Source organism: Patiria miniata, unplaced genomic scaffold, assembly GCF_015706575.1.
Source record: "Patiria miniata isolate m_02_andy unplaced genomic scaffold, ASM1570657v1 HiC_scaffold_27, whole genome shotgun sequence".
Taxonomy (NCBI): domain Eukaryota; kingdom Metazoa; phylum Echinodermata; class Asteroidea; order Valvatida; family Asterinidae; genus Patiria; species Patiria miniata.
In genome coordinates, this window is record NW_024037066.1 from 4728953 (window position 1) to 4742764 (window position 13812).

Genomic DNA, 13812 nt, shown 5'->3' on the forward strand with positions numbered 1-13812 from the left:
CGACTTATTTTTTTTTGGGGGGGGGGCCTTATCATGGGTGGTTATTTTGGTTTACCAAAGCCTTTTTGTGGAGGGCAGTGGCGTAGCCAGGAATTTTTCAGTGGGGGGGGGGGGGGGGCGCTGAGGGGCTGGAACATTTCATGGGGGGCGTCATGTAGGGGCGTCAATCGCTTCTCAAAAGTGGGGGGGGGACATACTTTGATCAGAACTGATGCGAAGCGCGAAGCCCTTACGGCGTGGATTCTAGATGTTCTGTGGTGTGATCTGAAGCAATTTCTTACCACTTTCCTCCATGCTTTAACTAATATTTTCTTAGCAAAAGATAGTTACTATTTGAACATCGTTTTCGAGGTTGGAGTCATTGAATCAGCTATCGGTATTCTGAGCTATAGGCGTGGGGTTCGGGGCCCGCTTAAAGGGCCCCGAAAAAAATTGGATTCTCGATGCTCTGTGGTGTGATCCGAGGCAATTTCTGACCACTTTAACCAATAATTATCTTAGCACAAAAGATAATATTTAAACATAATTTTCGAGGTTTTCTCAGCTAAAGGCATAAGAAAAAATGTTGAACATTGTTTTCGAGGTTGGAGTCATTGAATCAGCTACCAGAATTCTGAGCTATAGGCGTGGAGTTCGGGGCCCGCTTAAGGGCGGAAAAATTTTGGATTCTCAATGCTCTGTGGTGCTATCTGAGGCAATTTCTGACCACTTTAACCAATATTTTCTAAGCAAAAGATACATTGTAGTACATAATAGGGCCCTGTAAATGAGACACGAGTTCAAAAATCTGGGGGGGGGGGGGACATTTGATATCGTGTCCCCCACCCTTCAAAAAGTGGGGGGGGGGGGGGGGGGGACCAGTCCCCCTGTCCCCCCAGGATTGACGCCCATGGCGTCATTTAGATCAATGATATTTTTTTTAGAAACTCAAAATCTCAGGAGGGGGGCGACTGGGGGGCGACAAGGTTTCATGGGGGAGGACGCCCCCCACGCCCCCCGGTGGCTACGCCACTGAGTGACACTAATTCGTGAAGACGCCAGAAGTGAGTCGCGCATATCACGTGACATTTGTGTTACTTCGTGGAAACGCAAAACCCGTTTTTGACGCGTAGTGTGCAGGCAGTTTACACGCGAAAGAATGGCATAGTACATGTACACTTCGTGAAAACGCATTTCCGGTTTTGGCCCAATAAGTTACAAACGTTAATTAACATTAATTAACATTTTGACAAAATTAATTAACTCTGTGTATACATGTAGTATCTTCTTCAGCAGGCGCGGATCCAGAGGTGGGGGGGGGTTACACACCCAAAAAATTATACTGGTATAATGTCCGCTTGTTCAAAATACGGTACCTCCCCCCCCCCCCCCAGTTTTTGATTTTACGGAGGCCAAGTGTACATTTTCAGATTGTTTTGCTGATGAAAACGCCCCCTGCGAAAATTCCTGGATCCGCCCCTGTTCAGGTGATAGATTATGTGTTAATCACAATTTAGAAATAGAATTGAAATCGCAAAATATCGATTGTTCGATGTTAGTGTCACTTCGTGGTGACGGTACGACTAACTGAAGTCAGTTAGATTGCATAGGTACATGTACATGTCTTTTACGGATACAATAAACAGAACAAAGTATCATGAGCATGCACGGCTCCCACCCATCTTTTTTTAAAACCTTCAAGTTCATGGCCCACAAAATTCTTTTATATAGCAAAGAATTTCAGGGTATACAAATTGTGATTTGTAGGAAATTTTCGAACTATATTTTATACCGGTCTGCACCCATAAGCTCAAGCCGGGATTGTTTTGCCAAAAAAAGTCCAAAAAACACCCCATTACATAAAAGAAAAGGAATGTTTAGGAAGTACTTTGGTTTTTTTTGCAGTGTTGAAACTTCAAGTTTGGAAACTGTCCACGCGTCATGTTGTAACATTAGGCCTAAAGAATGATCTTACTTCTAATAATGATACAAAAAGTTAAGCATTGATCGAATGTACTTGTATTTAGTATAAATAATATCACGGCAAACTTGTATCCGTGCGGGTTTTGTATCGATCTTTTGTAAATCTATCATGACCCTGTTTGAGCGTACCGTTCTACTCTTTAAGCAAAAGATTCGTAATAATTCGTAAGTATTGTAGAGTACCCCAAATTTGCGCTTACAAATATTCGCGCAACCAACTTTCTTGGCTCGTATCTTGTTTCCACGCAACACCGTCGTCAATATGTTTTTCACATATTCTGGTATATTAGTTTTAACTTTTTACTATAGGTTTTCTCGGTCAATTTCGGCAAATGAGCAGCCAATTTAATTTTCGTGCGTTCGAATTGAAGCTATTTTGTCTCTCCAGTTGTTACTGCGCTTCAAATTCAGAATTCGGCCATTCAATTTCGTTTTGAGGCATTCAAATTCCTTTAGCACTGTGTTCAATTTAGCATATCGTCATTCTTTTTCGTGACACACAATCATCATTCAATTTAGCAAAGCTGGTTCGACTGGAGATTTTACTGATTTAATTTTTTTCAATTTCGTAAAGAGGCAATCAATTTCGCTTAAAGAGAATTCAAATAAGTACGACTAAAGAAATACGAATAAACAGATAAACTGTACTAGGCAACTGTTTCGTATCTTTACTTTAATTCAGGCAAACCTTGTTTTCTTTATTTATGCTTCCAGTAGACTTTACATGGGGCCAATGAGGTTTTTTCTTCTTCTTTGTCTTCTTCTTCATTCTTTTTTTGGGGGGGGGGGATCTTTATTGGTCAACTGACCAAGACCTAATTTTGTATTGTGTTTGAATGGGGTGTTTCTTTATGTTTTTCCTGTTTTTTATTGTTTATGTTGTTTCTTCCTCAACCATCAATCTGTTGGCGTGCCAGACATCTTGGCATATATGTTTGGGTATGGTTGTACCACTGCATGCACTTCACTTGGGTGATGACATCAACGCTCTGGATGGCTGCTTGTTGAAGGAGATCGCACCTTCACTGTTGCATGTTCATTCCTGCTTGCTGGGCAGCCTGTCTGTCTCCGACACGTTGTTGCCACTCAGGTAACCCAAGGATGCGTTTAACTGCAGCCTTGAATGCAGAGTGTGCCATCTCCGTGCTGTTCAGGAATGGGGAGTAGGGAGGGAGGCGCTTCAGCTGGATCATTGGGTTGGCACCTTCAGGGAGTTGGGCTCGCACGTGAGGCCTCGCATTGTCGTATATGAGGTAAATGGGTTCGTCGTCTGGGAAAACTGCATCACACTCTTGAATTGTGTCCGCAAGAAACTCCTCGAATCTCTCTCGCGTCACAGTTTCGAATGCGATTCGGTGGTGCACCAAGCCTACTTCACTAGAAACATCGAAGGTGACATTGCAATTTCTCCCTCGTTGTCTGTCGACGACTCGGCTTGCAGCGATCCCTCGTGGAGCTCTACCCTGGGAGCGTCGAGTCCAGACGTTATAACCTGTCTCGTCAATGAAGACTAGATTCGCCAAAACACCATGCTGCAGGAACCACTCACCATACTGGACGCGTTGATCAAGAACTTCAGGGGAATTTCTTGCATCAGGGACGTCCTCCATTAGTTTCAGTGTAATCATCATCCCATCCAAGGCCCTGGCTATGGTGGCAGTAGAAACCTGGGGCTTCTCTGGCAGATGCTCACTCAAACTAGCCTTCATTTGTTGAAGTGTCAAGACGGGATTAGCGTCAAGGATGCCTTGCAGATGGTTTCGCACGTCATCATCCATCTTGCTGTGGGTTGCTCCTCCTCTTGCCAGCGTCTCTCGCCTTCCAGTCCTCAAATATGTTGCAACAATTGATCTGGCTGTGGACATGTTGATGTTCAAATTGACCGCAAGCTCAAGGTAGTCTTGCTCGTTTCCCTCGAAGGCCTCAATCAACCTTTCTCGATCTACCTGGGCCACTCTAGCGTAGCGACCACGAGCTGCCATTTCTAGAAATACGCGTGTAAAACTGTAGCGAAAGCTCGTCTTCGAAGTACATCGGCAAAGTGACTCAAGTGCCAAAAAGTGAACCGTATTTATGCCTTCAACATTCTTAAGGAAACAAAAATTTAACAAAGCGTTTTTTAGATTGCACAAATTCCAGAAATGACTGCCCAAAAATGAATTTGAATGACTAAACACACGCCTCAAAAAGCTCCTGCGAATTTGAATGCTGTTTTGTTGAATTGTTAAATTGCATGATTATTTTGTTAAATCGAATGACGCAACAGTACATTTGACTGGTCATAAAACGAAATCGAATGACCCTTTTCAGTAGCATTTGATTTCGCGCGAAATAGAATAGCGTAGTGGTTAAATTGGCTGCTCATTTGCCGAAATTGACCGAGAAAACCTATATTATTGTTTTTAAATAAAATCTAGGCTGGGGATTCTACGTACACATCCTTACTCAACATTTTATGAAGCATATAATAATAATCAGCATTTAAGAACGCTCTTATTAGTAAACTAAATCACAGCGCTTACAGTATTATTATTGTTATTATTACCCTAATAGTAAAAATATATAAGCGACCAGATAATAATTATGAGGATTTATTAGTCTGGGAGCAATTTGAGCACAAAAGGTTTGGTGGTATGTCGGGAAGTATAGTTCTGAAGTGGGTCAGTGGACCACGGTAAAAAGTCAAACATTAAGAGTTTAATTAACATGTCGCGCACAGGTGCGCTTGGATTAAAGTGTTGAGATTCACCCCATAATACCAAAAACGCTGCTCAAAAATGGAAAGAGTCGGATAAAAAAAAATAGGGTCATCGTCCACAGACCGCTGGGTCCGGGTTTCGTAACGGACCTCGTTGCATTTTCTATACACGCGCTCATTCAATTAGGGTTGATTGAAATGAATATCAGAGAAATGGAGCGGTTCCTATTGTTTTTATCCTAAAATGAAACACACGCAATTAACAAGAGCTGTTTCGGGGAACTACGTTACCAAAACAGCAAATTCTGAGCGGACTACTTTTCGTAAGTTGAACTCCCAAAACAAACTGCGCGTAGGCGCGGCTTGACCGTTAAACTTGAATAGCGCCCTCAATTGACTAAAAGAAATCATGCAAGCCGATCGTCATTGCACGCTGTACAATTATTATGGTATCATTTACCATTCTTTCTAATCACAACAGCAAAGAACCCCTTTATCTTTCTTAATCCAAATATGACCACACGCAATAACAGGAGCTGTTTCGGCGAGCTACGTCGCCGAAACAACTAATTTTGCTCGAACTACTTTTCGTACTTTTCACCCCGAACCAAACCTGTGTAGGCTTGACCGTTAAACTTAAATAGTGCCCTCAATGTTATTGACTGAGAGTATCGCCACAAATAATCGTCATTGAACAATGTACTCGGTAATTAAAAAAAATATTATAAAATAGAGTTTTTGCCAGTCGCAACAGTACCATGGAAATCGAACACGCCTTATCAATATCGGGCGTTACACTATGGACAGCGCACTCCGTTACGTATTTTGGTTTTTTTAGCGCGTTCATTGTTACGCCGAATTGCCTATCCAACTTCACTCTCAATGGAGGAACCACCCCTCTCTCAAACTATTCTTCTATTGTTTCTTTTATCGCAATTAACCATTCGTTTCACGTAGCGCGACCGTTCAGTACCGGTACTGGTCTCGCACACATTGTATAAGGCCAAATCCACAACATAGCGGTAATTGTTTTTTAGGGTGGGCCAAACATTATTTTGTTCCCCGAAAAGGTGGGTCCAAAATGTTCCGCCCCCAATTCGACATGAAAAGCAAGGGGGTACTATAGGACTCTTTATGGCATCATTGCATGGTGGCTGAATTTTAATGCTGTACGCAATGGCTGCCTTTTTTTGCGACGTCACACTGAAACAAAAATGAACCTTGGCTCTGTCAATGAAGATGCCACAGTGAAAAGGGACATACATACGCAACGGCGGATCCGGGTGGGGCCAACGGGGCCAATGCCCCCCCCCCCCCCCCCCCCCTAAAAAAAGAAATTACAAATTACCCATTTTTTTTTTTTTTACGCAGTGAGTAAAATTCCAGCAAGTTCAGTATGCATGTTCTCCACTGTATAAAACTTGAGTTTGTCAACTCGCTATTACACAAAGCTACGAAAAACGGGGGAAATTTTGTTTCAAGAAATAAAAAGGTCATCATATCCACGTTTTGGTATATAAAAAGTCAGCAATCGTAAGCTCTTGCGGAAGATATAAACCTATGAAGATATGAAAACTATAGTTTCAGATATATCAAGTTAAACATTCAGCAAAATAGATTTGTAAATATATAGAAACTTCTTCAGGGATCAGTGGAGAGTACTAACTCGGTTCCCTCGTAGTTTTGAAGCAAAAGAAGCAGTAAATGGCGAATGGAGATGAACAACTTGCTGAGTAGAGTGATGTATATCGAAATTCCGAGAAACAAAATTAATGGATTGAAGAGTATAAGGTATTGGAAATAGACCGATACTTGCAGGGGGAAATACGGCGAATGTACCGCATAAACGAATACATAATTCAGCCAAAGTGCATGCTCATGAAACAGGTTCATTTTTTACAAGACATTTAAATCGTTTGTTTATGACGGGAGTTTCGAAGTTTAGAGGGTTCTTTTTTACATGCATGTATGAAGGCAAAGCGCAGACTGGAACTAACAATCCTCCAAGTGTTTCCAACTAGGCCTATATACATGTATTAAGACTCTGACTTTGAAGACCGAATGTGCAATAGCCTAGTGGTACGGGTCATCGTCCACAGACCGCGGGGTCCGGGGTTCGAAACGGACCGCGGTGCATTTTTTTGGCTTTCAATACACGCGCTCAGTCATTTACTTTAAGAGTCTTAATTCCCCGTCGTCAAATACCAACCGACCTTAGCTCAACCAGTTAAGTAGCCGGCTGGGACTGTCTGCGAAGTCCAGGTTATGCATCTACTCATAGGTACGGGGCTCTTTTGCTGTCTCGGCAGCAAGGCATAGGGTGTCGCCTCGTTTCCTCCCTTAACGGTGCTTGGCCCTCCGGGGTTACATGGATGGATAGGGAAGGAGGTGTGGTGGGCCGGGGAATCCGAGACCCAGGAAGAGCCCTATATGGGAGTCGGTAACCAATCGCGACCCCTGAATGCTTGGTCAACACCACATAACTTTTTGTTTTTCTTTATCCCATTATTTTTTTTTCATTGTCGAAACTTTATAAGGTACAGTAGAAACGAAAAGGTTTTCCTCAAAAATAAATTCGCACTTCACATTTTTTCCAGCCGGACTACTTAAACAGACTTTTAATTTTTACAAGCCTGCATCTTTTTCCTTTTTTTTTATAGAGTGTCTTATAAACAATAATGTGCATACATGAAGCCTAAAACATGTATCCAGAGGCAATCTTGTTAGTGTTTAATTTGACCTTAAACAAATAGAATTGGACACAAATTGATACAGGTTTGCTTGCTGCATTGAATGATTCATTTCTTGCCCTATAATTTTTCACTCGTCAGCCGGGCTACTTAGGCTAGCGTGCCACCGCTAAAGTCTAACCCTGAACTTATGTAACAGCTACAAGCCTACATGTACATGTACTAACATTTCAGTTTAAACAGAAAATTCAAACACAACTCGAGGTCAAGGCGTTTGTGGAGTTACAAACGCAGAGTGGTCACCGTTGAGGGCTTTGAACTGATGTTTAAAAAAAAGATGGGTTGGAAGCCGTACATAGAAGTGTGAGCTCGTATTTCGGTGATATTTGCATGAAAATGGTCCCCCAAAATTGCTCTATTTTGCAATGGAACGCATATGTATAATTTTTTTCAAAATGGCGATTGGCCACGTGACAGGACTACTTTTCGGGGTGACATACTTTGATGGAATTTTCTCCCAAAAGGCATATGATAAATGAACAAAAATTAAACAGAAAATATAAGATTATGAAATAAGCTTTGATTTGGTGGTCGTCTCAAACGTACTGCACCTTGAAGAGTTGTGGGTAACAGAGAATGATTACCAGAATCTATTAAATGTATATTTTTTTTTTCATTTGTTACATTACGGTGAATATGGATCTAGAGGTTCTAGGTTTCCCTGGTTGGGAGCCTAAAATTAGAGTCGGTTTGAACTGAGAATAAAAGAAATGCTGCGGTTGCTATTTCTAACCCGAAATGCACGCAACAAAGAGCTGTTTTAACGAACTACGTTACCAAAACGGCCAATTATACGCGAACTAATTTTCGTACGTTTAACTCCCACAACAAACTGCGCGTAGGCTTGACCGTTTAACTTGAATAGCACCCTCAGTCAACTAAAAGTAATCACACAACCCGATCGTCATTGCACACTGGACAATTATTATGTGATCACAAACAATTCTTTCTAATAACAACAGCAAAGAGCCCCTTCATCTATCTTTAATCCTAATATGAACACACGTAATTAATAGGAGCTGTTTCGGCGAACTACGTCGCCGAAACAGCTAATTATCCGCGAACTACTTTTCGTACGTTTAACCCCCAACAAAACCTGCGGAGGCTTGACCGTTAAACTGAAATAGTGCCCTCAATTGACTGAGAGTATCACCACAAATAATCGTCATTGAACAATGTACTCGAATTCTTTCCAATCACTACAGTACAAAGGGATTCAAATACGCCTGGCTTTCTCTTCCAATATCGGGCGTTACACTATTGACAACGCATTCTGTTACGTAATTTTTTAGCGCGGTCATTGTTACGCCGAATTGCCTATTCAACTGCACTCTCGATGGAGGAACCGCCCCTCTCTCAAACTATTCTTCTTTTGTTTCTTTTCTCGCAAACAACCATTCGTTTCACGTCGCACGACCGCTCAGTACTGGTACTGGTCTCGCGCCCATGTTATCGGTTATTTAAAAAAAAAATTGTTCCCCGAAAAAGTGGTTCCAAAATAGGAGGACTCTTCATGCCGGTGCATAATGGTGGCGCAATTATAATGCTGTACGCAATGGCTGCCTTTTTAGCGACGTCACGCTTTAAAAAAAAGAAATGGGTTTGGTAAAAAGAAATTTAGGAGGGGGGCATAGCCCCGTCCCCCCCCCCCCCCGGATCCGCCGTGGCGTATGCTTGCATGTCCCTATTCACCTGTGGCATCTTGACGGGAGCCAAGGTTTTTTAAACATTATTTTTTTTCTCAGCGTATAAAATTCCAGAGAGTTCTAAATGCATGTTTTCCACTTTATAAAACTCGAGTTTATCAACTCGCTATTACACAAAGCTGCGTTTTGTTTCAGGAAATAAAAAGGTCATCAAAGTATGAAAAAACCTGTTATCGTCAGCTCTTCCGGATGATATGAACCTATGAAGATATGAAAAATATAGTTTCATATATCAAATTAAACATTTAGCAAAATAGATTTGTAAACATATAGAACATATAGAGTACTATAACTCGTAGTTTGGAAGCAAACGAAGCAGTAAATGGCGTATGGAGATGCCTTATACTGCGTAGAGTGATGTATATCGAAATTCCGAGAAACAAAATTAATGGATTGAAAAGTATAAGTATTGGAAATAGACCAATACATTGCGGAAAAAATGCGGCGAATGTACCGTATACGAATACATAATTTCAGTGAAAGTGCGTGCTCATGAAACAGATTCGTTTACAATTCATTTAAATCGTTTGTTTATGACGGGAGTTTGGAAGTTTAGAGGGTTTTTTACATGCACGTATGAAGGCAAAGCGCATTTTGAGCTAACAAGCCTCTAAGTGTTTCCAACTATATATTAAGACTCAGTGGTTCGATAACTATATACACAACAGCCTAGTGGTTAGTGTCATTGTCCACAAACCGCGAGGTCCGGGGTTCGAAACCGACCTGGTTCACTTTTGGTTTTCAATACACACGCTCAGTCATTTTCTTTAAGAGTCTTAATTTCCCGTCGTCTAATACCAACCGACCTTAGCTCAATCAGTTAAGTAGCCGGCTGGGACTGTCTGCGAAGTCCAGGTTATGCATCTACTCATAGGTACGGGGCTCTTTTGCTGTCTCGGCAGCAAGGCATAGGGTGTCGCCTCGTTTCCTCCCTTAACGGTGCTTGGCCCTCCGGGGTTACATGGATGGATAGGGAAGGAGGTGTGGTGGGCCGGGGAATCCGAGACCCAGGAAGAGCCCTATATGGGAGTCGGTAACCAATCGCGACCCCTGAATGCTTGGTCAACACCACATAACTTTTTGTTTTTCTTTATCCCATTATTTTTATTCATTGTCGAGACTTTATAAGCTACAGTAAAAACGGAAAGGTTTTCCTCAAAAATAAATTTGCCCTTAACATTTTTCCAGCCGGGCTACTGACACAGACTCTTAATTTTAACAAGCCCGCATGTTTTTTTAGTGTCTTTATAAACAAGAATGTACATACATGTCAAACATGTTTCCTGAGGCAATCTTGTCAATGTTTTTAATAAACAGATCCATTTTTTGACCCTTAACAAATAATAAAATTAGACACAAATTGATACAGGTTTGCTTTCTGAATTGAATGTTTCATTTCTCCGGTCCTTTCATCTTTGCCGTAGCCAAATAATTGTTCACTCGCCAGCCGGGCTACTTAGGCTTGCGGGCCCCCGCTAAAGTCGAACCCTGAACTTATTATTTAACAGCAGTATACCAACATTTCAGTGTAAACAGATAAATACAATTATCATCTCTGCCTGCACGGGTCCCTATTTACTACTGAGTTGGTGGGAAGCAAATATTGATATCAAAGTGTCTTGCCCAAGGACAGGGTTTAATAGCAAGGCTGCTTGTCAGGACCGGGACTCAACTGCATCCAATTCACTCCACTTGGAGTCTTGCTGTTGCCTTTTTGCATCTTCTGCTGCGCTCCAGCAAGATGAAGGCCCAAACTGAAGGCCGGAAGAAATCTTGAAAAAAATAAAGGCTTTTCTACAACTTTGCGCAAAAGCCAAAAATTCAAACACTATAGACCTATAGGCGAATTAGGCGAAGGGTTGCCTAACATGGGGGACTTAATTGACAAATTTACCCCGTAATAAAGTAACAATTTGACGTAGACATAATTATCATAAGCGACTGACGTCCTTTACTAACAGCAAATTATGACATTTAACTCCAAAAACAAACTGTGCGTAAGCTTAACCGTTGAACTTGAATAGCGCCCTCAATCCACTCGAAATAATCACTGTACAAATATTATGGAATCAAATACAATTCTTCCGAATCACAACAGCACAACCCTGTCATATATCTTTAATCCTAATGAACGCAGAACGCATGTAATTAACAGGAGCTGTTTCGGCGAACTGCGTCGCCGAAACAGCTTATTTTTCGTACTACTTTTCGAACGTTTATCCCCCAAACCAAACCTGCGTAGGTTTGACCGTTAAACTGAAATAGTGCCCTCAATTGACTGAGAGAATCGTCACAAATAACCGTCAGTGAACAATGCACTCGAATTCTTTCCAACAGCACACCCTGTTACGTAAGTTTTTAGCGCGTTCACTGTGACGCTGAATTGCCTATTCAACTTCACTCTCGATGGAGGAACTACCCCTCTCTCAAACTATTCTTCTTTTGTTTCACTTCTTGCAGTCAACAACTTGTTGCATGTTGCGCGACCGTTCAGTCCGGTACTGGTCTCGCGCCCACGTAGGCCAAATCCAGGACACAGTGGCTTTTAAGGGTGGGTCAAACCTTTTTCCCCCGAAAAGTGGTTCCAAAAATGTTCTGCCCCAAATTTGAACAATGTTCTCGAATTCTTTCCAATCACTACAATACAAAGGGATTCAAATACGCCTGGCTTTCTCTTCCAATATCGGGCGTTACACTATTGACAACGCACCCCGTTACGTAATTTTTTAGCGCGTTCATTGTTACGCCGAATTGCCTATTCAACTTCACTCTCGATGGAGGAACTACCCCTCTCTCAAACTATTCTTCTTTTGTTTCACTTCTTGCAATCAACAATTCGTTGCATGTCGCGCGACCGTTCAGTCCGGTACTGGTCTCGCACTCACGGGTGTATTAGGCAAAATCCAGGACGGTGTTTTTTTAGGGTGTGCCAAATTTTTATTTTATTTTGGTTCCCGGCGAAAAATGTTCCTCCCCAAATTTGATATGAAAGGCAAGGGGTCACTAGGACTCTCCATGGCATCGGTGCACGGTGGCGCAAGTTTTTTTTTAATGCTATACGCAGGTGGCTGCCTTTTTGCGACGTCATTTTCAAAGCATATGGGTTTGGTGATTTTTTTGGGGGGGGGGCATTGCCCCCGTAGCGCCCCCCCCCTCCGCTATTGTGTATGTATGTCCCTATTCACCTGTGGCATCTTGACAGAGCCAATTCCTTTTAACCGATTTTTTTTCTCATTGAGTACAATTCCAGCAAGTTCGTAATGCATGTATTCCACTTTATAAATCTTCAGTTTCGAACTCGCTATAATTATGCGATCGAAGTTATTGATTCGCGTTTTTACAAAATTTTGTTTCAGGAAATAAAAAGGTCATCATATTTTGGTATAAAAAATAATTCATAAGCTCTTGCGGAAGATATGAACCTATCACATCCCTGCCCAGTTTATGAACGGTAGGTTGTTGGATAATTTAGAAGGGGCTTGGAAAAGTGTACTTGCTGGGGCGTTTCTGTTCTAGTTTCAATACTGTATCTCGCTTCCAATACAACAGACCCGAATATCATCCCAATACAGGTTGATCGGGTAAAGCAGTGTGTGCCCTATTCGCTCTTTGTATCGCGATGTTGGAACAAAAGCAGAGAAGTTGAACTGGCGACTTTGCGTTCGCAAAAAAATTACGTAACGGCAGGAGAAGTGCGTTGCACCCAAAAGTAAAAGAAACTTTTCCACGGCGAACCATTGTGCATGCATTTGTGGTTTGATCCTTCGGAAACAACGCTTCGAGTCGCTCGCGCGAAACCGAAACCTCTCCGTGCAGTCTTGGGATTGGGAACAAACCAGGGATTGGGGACGACGCGCCGTACGGTGAACCGGCCCGCCGCACGCCGGTGCGGCTTTCGAAATTTCTTAGGACGAGACACTTTGAAGACCGTTTCGTATTCCGCCAGGCAACCCCCGCGGGTGTGCACGGTTTGTTGGGGAAGCGACATTAAAGATGACACCCCGTGTTGTTTACATAACTTTTTCTTCTTGGCTAACTAATTTTCGATGTGCATCTTTTGTTTTAAAGAGAAATTTTTCTGTTATTCCAATTTTGGGCGTCTGCAGCCCTCTGAAAAAGAAGTTTTCATTTTGCACACAAATGAACCCACCCTGCGTGAGCTGAATTAATATCTGACAGCCAATAATTCGAAGAAATAAGTCAGTTTCTAAACGTCAATTTTCGAGGTGAAACGCAGCGAGGGGACGCATCACAATTGAACCTGTGATACTTTCGGCTATGTTACTCTCCCCCCTCCCCAACGAACAAAAATTATTGTGAAATCGCTAATTTTCTAGCATTATAAAAGTTCTTCACTTTTGCACATTTAAGACATGATAATTATGTTGGTACCCAACACCCTAACATGTTCGAGAATGGATTGGAAACCAGTTTAGTTGCTCGACAGGTCGGTTTGTTATGTGCGCAAACGCAACCTGAAATAAAACGCTACTTATTTGGAACCCCCTCCCCAACATTAAAATTAAAAAATATTTAAGACACCCTAAACCAATAGCATCGATAGGGAGCGTAAATAACACATTCTAATTACTCTGATTTTGTGCTGTGGTATTAATTTTATCAGATTTATATCCTACGTCCGATTCAACTTTGGCTCTCATAGCAAAGCGCACATGTACATGTAAACAAAGCGTGA